The sequence below is a fragment of the Octopus sinensis genome, linkage group LG6, assembly GCF_006345805.1.
Source record: "Octopus sinensis linkage group LG6, ASM634580v1, whole genome shotgun sequence".
Taxonomy (NCBI): Eukaryota; Metazoa; Mollusca; class Cephalopoda; order Octopoda; family Octopodidae; genus Octopus; species Octopus sinensis.
In genome coordinates this window covers 81,062,337-81,069,836 of record NC_043002.1, presented here as the reverse complement: position 1 = coordinate 81,069,836, position 7,500 = coordinate 81,062,337, and positions in this window count along the sequence as shown.

Below are 7,500 nucleotides of genomic sequence, written 5' to 3'. Positions count from 1 at the left end.
CTTTGGCACAAATACCTCTACTAGTCACCAATTCTAAACTTATGAAACATGGTAACTTATAATTTCTGCGAGACCACTAACGTTATGATCTTGGGTCCATACACACCGCACAACAACTTGTACAAATGTCATTTACTATATCCCAAGGCGGACCAAATCCTTGTGAATGGATTTGGCAGACAGAAACTGAAAGGTAAAGCACGCAGAGTGAAGCTACTTGGCAGAGATTGACCTTGAACTCTGCTGTGCATGCGCACTAAGATTTATCGTTCTACCTCACTTTCACTATTTACAGCAGTGCTTGGAAGGACAGTGTGTAGCGTGTGGTCGTAGCTTTGACCACGACAGAGAAAGTTCTCATGACAATACCCGCTCAGAGGCCTGCAGAAAATTACAGAAAGTGTATGAACCACTCGTATGAGCTGCACAAAAGTGTATGAATAGTTCAGACGTTTCCAAGATGGCCGAAAATTGTCGATATTGACGAACGTTCTGGGAGACCCGTAACCAGCAGAACTGAGGAAAACATCGCAGATGAGCGTGCAGTTTTGAGACAAAATCGTCGAATCCCCATACGTGAGTTATCAGGGTATGTGCAGATTAGTTACGGTTCAGTTAGGACCATTATCACCGAAGATTTGGCTATGAGACGCGTATCTGCCAAATTTGCGACGGAAAAGAGACTCGGGTTTCAGTTGCTCAAGATTTCCTTTGATTGTGTCGAGAAGGATGAAAACTTTTTGAAATTTTGCGTAGGCGTCTGAGCAGGTATCCCCAAGCTTTTGGCAAAATTTGATGCAGATTCTCTGCTCAACCTTCTCTGTCATGGTCAATGCGACGAGCACACGTTACACATATTCCTTCCTAGCAGTGCTGTAAACAGCGGAAGTGAGCTAGGAAATTACAACTTAGTGTGCATGCACAACGGGATTCAAGCGGCTCCACTCTGTGTGTTTTAGCTTCCTTACTATGGCAACAGTATGGACAATTATTGATCAAACCACTTATATATATGTATATATATATACACACACACAACACACACACACACACACACACACACACACACATATATATATATATTATATATATATATATATATATATCAGGGACGTGCCGGCTGGGTAAGCAAGGTAGGCAGTGCCTACCTTGATTAAAATAGATCGATAGTAACATTTTCCTTTTATGGCAAAATATGCACCTAATTCCATAAAATTATGAAAGTTACCCTGGTTACAATGCATAGAAGATCAAAATATCTTATTTTTCGCAGATTAGGTAGGAATAATTCGCCCCTGCCTTTCAGCATCAGTATTAAAACTACGTATAGTACTGCGCTAGTACACGTACTGCTTACATTCCTACAACGTTTTCTTTACGCGGTGTAAAGGCAGAAGTAATTCTGCTTCCAACTGAGTCGCACCCCTATGTTTTGCTTATCTCTTTTTTGAGTGTTTTACTATATAAACGTCACCAGCTGCCTACCCTGACTAATCACTGACGGCACGTGCCTGATATATATATATATATATATATATATATATATATATATATATATATGTGTGTGTGTGTGTGTGTGTGTGTGTGTGTGTATGTGTGTGTGTGTGTGTGTGTGTGCGTGTGAATAGAGAGAATTCAAAAACCAAAACAAAAGACGAAGACAGGTGGTGTGGACAACAAACAAATGTATTAGTATAACGCTCGGGAAGTGAAAAAGTCTTTAACCTTTCGAGCCTACGCTCTTCCACAGAAAGAAACAAAGAGAGAAAATAAAGAATGTGTAGTGGCTAGCGACATATATATATATATATAGATACATACATACATGTGGCGTATGTAGTTATGTACGTGTGTTTGTCCCCCACTGCAGTTTCATAACTGGTGTTGTTTTGTTCACGTGCTTATAACTTAGCGGATCGGCTATAGGAACCGAGAGAATAAGTAGCAACTTAAAAGCAATAAAGCACTGAGGTCGATTTCTTTGTCTAAATCCTTTAGGGCGTTTCTCCATCATGGTCCCTGTCTAACAACTGAAACAAATAGAAGATAAAAGCAAGAACAGTAATAGAAATTAAAGGGATCTTCAATGTCTTACTAAGTGCATTACATCCCAAGCAAATTTCCTTAAAATTACACTGCATCATCTTAAAGGAGGAAGGACACATTTAATAGCGTGAACCTATATAGCTGGGCCAATTACTAAAGAAAAAAAAAAGACATTGGATGGACAAGGCTGGATTGTCTTTGATCATAAATCGGTTCAATCACGGTGATACTGAAATGGAAAAAAAAAACAAACGAAATTAAAAAAGCGAAAAAAAAAAAAAAGAAAACATAAAACCGATGATAACAATAACGTCGTTCAATAATGTAATCAACAACAATAATATCGACAACAACAATAGAAACTAACCTTGGTATACAAGGCGACAAACATTTCACGAACAACACAATCAGTTGTATCGACGCCATTTAATGAAGGGTACGATCGATAAATCGACCCTTTTAACGAAGGACAAAATCGAACAATTTGTCCACCCCTCAGTTCTTGACTGGTACTTTCTTTATTTGAAATTGATTCCGAAAGATATGAAAGACAAAATTCACTCAACCGGTATTCGTTACTTAACCACAAATATATCGATTTCATACACAGGCACAAGACCACATATTTCGGCAGGGAGGGGGCTGGTCGTGAGTGTATAGTCGATTATATCGATCTCAATTCTTTGATTGCTGTACTTATTTTATTGACTCCGGATGGATGAAAGAGAAAGTTGACCTGGTGGTAGTTTTTCTTTCACCTTTCTTTTTTCCCCTCTTTACCTTTAACTCTTTTTTTTTATTTTGTAAATATTACAACAAAGAGTAATCAGGAAAAATCGAACCCGTGAAGAAAGTATTAAAAATAAAAGATCAGAAATTTGTTTCAATATAATTTCAGTGTTTACGAGACAATTGTTAGAAAAGAAACTTAGAAGAATATGTTATTGGAAATCATTAAACGCACAAAACATTCAGTTTTTATAGATTGTGTAATTATAAGAGTGAAAGCGGGAGAGACATACACATACACATACTCGCATGCACACATGCACGCGCGCACGCACACAGACAAACACATAGAAACATACACACACATTAGCTGAAACGCGCACGTACACAGATATAGATATTTTATGCTTCGTATATATAGGCAGACGCATATATATATACTGGTGATTTTCACTCTGTGTATATCTGTTTAGGCACGCATGCACAGATGCATTTTCTTCTGTCTGTCTGTCTGTCTCTCTCTCTCTATGTATATACATGCATACACATGTGCGTATGGATATAAATATTTAAAGTTATATATATATATAATATATATATATATATATATATGATATATATATGTATGTATGTATGTATGTATGCATGTATACACACACACACACACACATAAGGCGACCTGGCAGAAACTTTAGCGTGCCGGTACTTCTTCTGTATTTACGTTCTGAGTTCAAATTCTGCCGAGGTTGACTTTGACTTTCATCCTTTCGGGGTCGATAAATTAAGTACCAGTTGCGTACTGGCGTCGATGTAATCGACTGGCCCCCTCCCCCAAAATTTCGGGCCTTGTGTCTGGAAAAGAAAAGAATGCTTAGCGGTATTTCGTTTGCCTTTACGTTCTGAGTTCAAATTCCGCCGAGGACAACTTTGCCTTTCATCCTTTCGGAGTCGATAAATTAAGTACCAGTTGCATACTGGGGGTCGATCTAATCGACTGGCCCCTCCTCAAAAATTTCGGGCCTTGTGCCTAGAGTAGAAAATTGTATTATTATTATTATTATTATTATTATTATTATTATTATTATTATTATTATTATTATTTACTTTTAATCTGCATGTTTGTTACAATCACTCGTCGAGACACACCCAGTATCCTAGGGCGAGTGAAGGATAAGTGATGTTAGAGTATGACTGAAAGCTTGAGGAGGGGAAGCAGCAGGGGCATAGCGAAATATCTTCATGTAATACAACATAGAAATGTGAATTGATTGTTTTTTTCTGAGGATATGGGCAATACTTGTTAGCACAATCTTTTGGATTTCCCTTAGACATGGTTCTCCTGGGATATTATCTATTTTTTCTGACATCCTTTTCTTATCATACCTAGGGCTCCCACAATATCAGGAACTGTTCTCGCTTTAAGATAACACATCTTCTGTATTTCAATTTCCAGCTCCTTATATTTACTTAATTTGTCAAATTCCTTTACAGATATATTTTTATCAGTAGGAACAATTACATCTATTAGTCTACAAGTATTTTCGTCCCAGTCTTTAATAACTATGTCTGAGCGATTAGCCTGAATCGTTCTGTCGGTGTTCACTGGAAAATCCCCCGAGGGTAGTGACATTTTTATCTTTAACGACTGGCTAAGGATGATGTTCATACCAGTAAGCAGAAGTACTGATTTTGTAGTGTTTATATATTTTCCAATGTAAATACTGTCCTACCCTATCGTGGCGGTTTTGTATTCGTTAGGTGTCAGCACAGGATATACAGAGACGAGATGTTCTATTTCTTCATCAAATTCATCGCAGAATCTGCATTTAGGGTTAGAACCGTTTTGAAGAACGTTAGCCTGGTAGTTTTTGGCAAGCAATCTTTGATCTTGTGCCGCTATATGAAACCTTCAACATCTACTTTCAGTCCTGAGCTTCTCAGCCACTTAGGAGTTGTTGCTTGTTCTACACCAGCATTTCGGCTTCGAAGTATATACCGTCTATGCAGAGACTTCTGGCTCCACCGCTCCTCAATTTGTTTCTGCCCGTTCTTTTTTGCAGTCTGTTTGACCCGTTTTGCTTGTTTAGTGGCAGTGGTTTCAGGTTCTTTATGTAATTCATGGTTAATGCCGAGTTCCAATGTTCCAATGTTTACGTCGTCAACAACAGGGTGGAGGAGTCATGTTGTGGGCTGATATCATTGCGGAGAGACTTATTGGCTCAGTCAAGGTGCTTGAAGTGTTTAAAGTGACCGAAGACGCCTACTGCAATCTCCTGAAGGAGGTCTTGGATCCTTGGCTTGATGACATACCGCTGTCACTTCCAAGGAATCTCGTATTAATACATAACTCTGCTAGGACCAGCCAAACATTACTAAGGTCCAACGGCATTCAAGGTGAAAGGTTGATAGTATGGCCACCAGCAACTCTGGATCTCAGCTCTATCGAAAATCTTTGATCCCTCATTAAACAAGATGCTTACGCCGATGGACACCAATTTACGTCGAAAATTTTCTTATGCGCGACCATCAAAGCTGCAGCAGAGGCAGTCCAACCAGCTACTATCAAGAAATTGACAGAGTCTATAACTAATAGGGTTTTTTAAGTTATCCGTCTAAATGGCGCTCATGTAGCTAAATAATTCATTATATCAGTAAATGCTATAATAATATGGTTTTCTGTTAAATATGTACCCAATGTATGCTTAATATGTATCATTACTCTTCATTTTCAGAAAAAAATGTCTAGATGGACTATTTTCATTCAAAAGCTATAAAAAATCTTGAAATACGAAAGAGCAAATTTAGCTAATATAATCGCTATTGTTTTCAACCATAGCCCCCAAACGACTTCTACAACTCTTCTGGACGGTCTCCTTGTTTATGATAGTGAATGCTGCCGTAATCCTTGCCTTCAGTTCATCTTTGGTGTTACAAGGAGTTTTGTTGGTGTCTCGATCAAGTGTACCCCACACATAATAATCAAGTGGGTTGCAGTCTTGGGAGTTAGGTGGCCAGATGTTAGGGGTGATGTGGTGGCAGAAATTGTCTAACAGCCATAACTAGGATATCCTGCTTGTGTGGCATGGTGCAGAGTCCTGTCGCCAGACATAGGGTCTTCCAGCAGCCACCCTCTTGACTCAGGACAGCACTACCTTCTCTGGGCACTTGATGTAGGCTTCCGTGTTGAGTGTGAGGCCGTGTGGGAAGATGAATGAAGGCATAACGCCACCATCACTAGTGATCATTTTAAATATAATGATGTTGATTGGGTGTCTGTTTTTTATCACTCTCGGGACGTTTTGGGGATACGGCGAGCCAACGGTTGTTGTGTGTGTTCACCATCTGATCCTGGCAGAAATTTTTCTTGTATGAGAAATATCAAAGCATATTTGGTTGGAGGGGATACTTGAGTTTGTTCACAATCTTCGTAGCGTGGTCTTTCCTCCTGTCCTTGATGGCTTTGGATAAAAAAAAAAAATTGGCCCTTTCTCATCTTGCATGAGGAATACCAATTGTTTTCATGTACTTCATTTACCCAATGCTTGCCACTTTTCAGCAAACTCTTGTATGTATGTATACGTACATATAACGGGAAGCTTTATGAAAATAAACAAAAGACGAAGGCAGGTGGAATACAAACAAACAATTGTATTAGTATGGCGCTCAGGAATATAAATAAAACAAGTCTTTTACGTTTCGAGCCTACGCTCTTCAACAGAAAGATACACAGAAAAGAAACACGGAGAGAAAAAAGGAGAGAAAAAAAATGCGTGCAGAAGCTAGCGAATCAACATGGTGATATATATATATATATATATGTATAACGCTATATTAATCCGTACGTATCTCGGTCTCCTACAATCGTTCACATCAGCTCATGTCATTCAAGCACCTGAACAAAAACATTTATGGCTAAGAGAAAAAAAGAACCCGCAAAAATATCGAGAGATCAAAGCTTTGTTTACTCTCGGAATGAATAATAATAAAAAATTATCTTGAGAAGTTCAGGAAATACCAATAGTGCTAAAGCAATAATAGATTGTATTATTCGAAATAAATGATGTATATAAGCTCACAAAATATTCTTTACTATATATATTTACAAGGTATTTGACACAGGATATGCGGTGTAATGATACATGGTAATATTTCAACAGGGAAGTAAAGAATGCAGTGAGCTGGTAGAATCGATAGCACGCCGGGCAAAAATGCTTAGCAGCATTTCGTCCATCTTTACGTTCTGAGTTCAACTGCCACGAAGGTCGACGTTGCCGTTCATCCCTTTCAGGGTTCGATGACACACGTGCCAAATATGCACTGCAATCGATGTAATCGACTTGTTCCTTCCCACGAAATTTCTGACCATGTGTCAAATTTGAAACCCATATTTCATCAAGTAATTGGTGTCTTGCTATTCTTCATATGATTGGTGTGTAGTTCCATTACAAAATATCTGGAATACACAAAATATCACACACAACACACACACATTCTCTCTCTCTCTCTCTCTCTCTCTCTCTATATATATATATATATATTATATATATATATATATATATATATAATTATATATATATATATATATATATATAATATAATAACGACCTCGAACACACAAGTGCAAACAAGGGAGTCAGAGAAAGGCAGAATGCTACTTATATCTGAACACTACTAGAGAAATATTCTTTTAAAAAAACTTTTCTTCTAATTTTTCTAAATTTAATT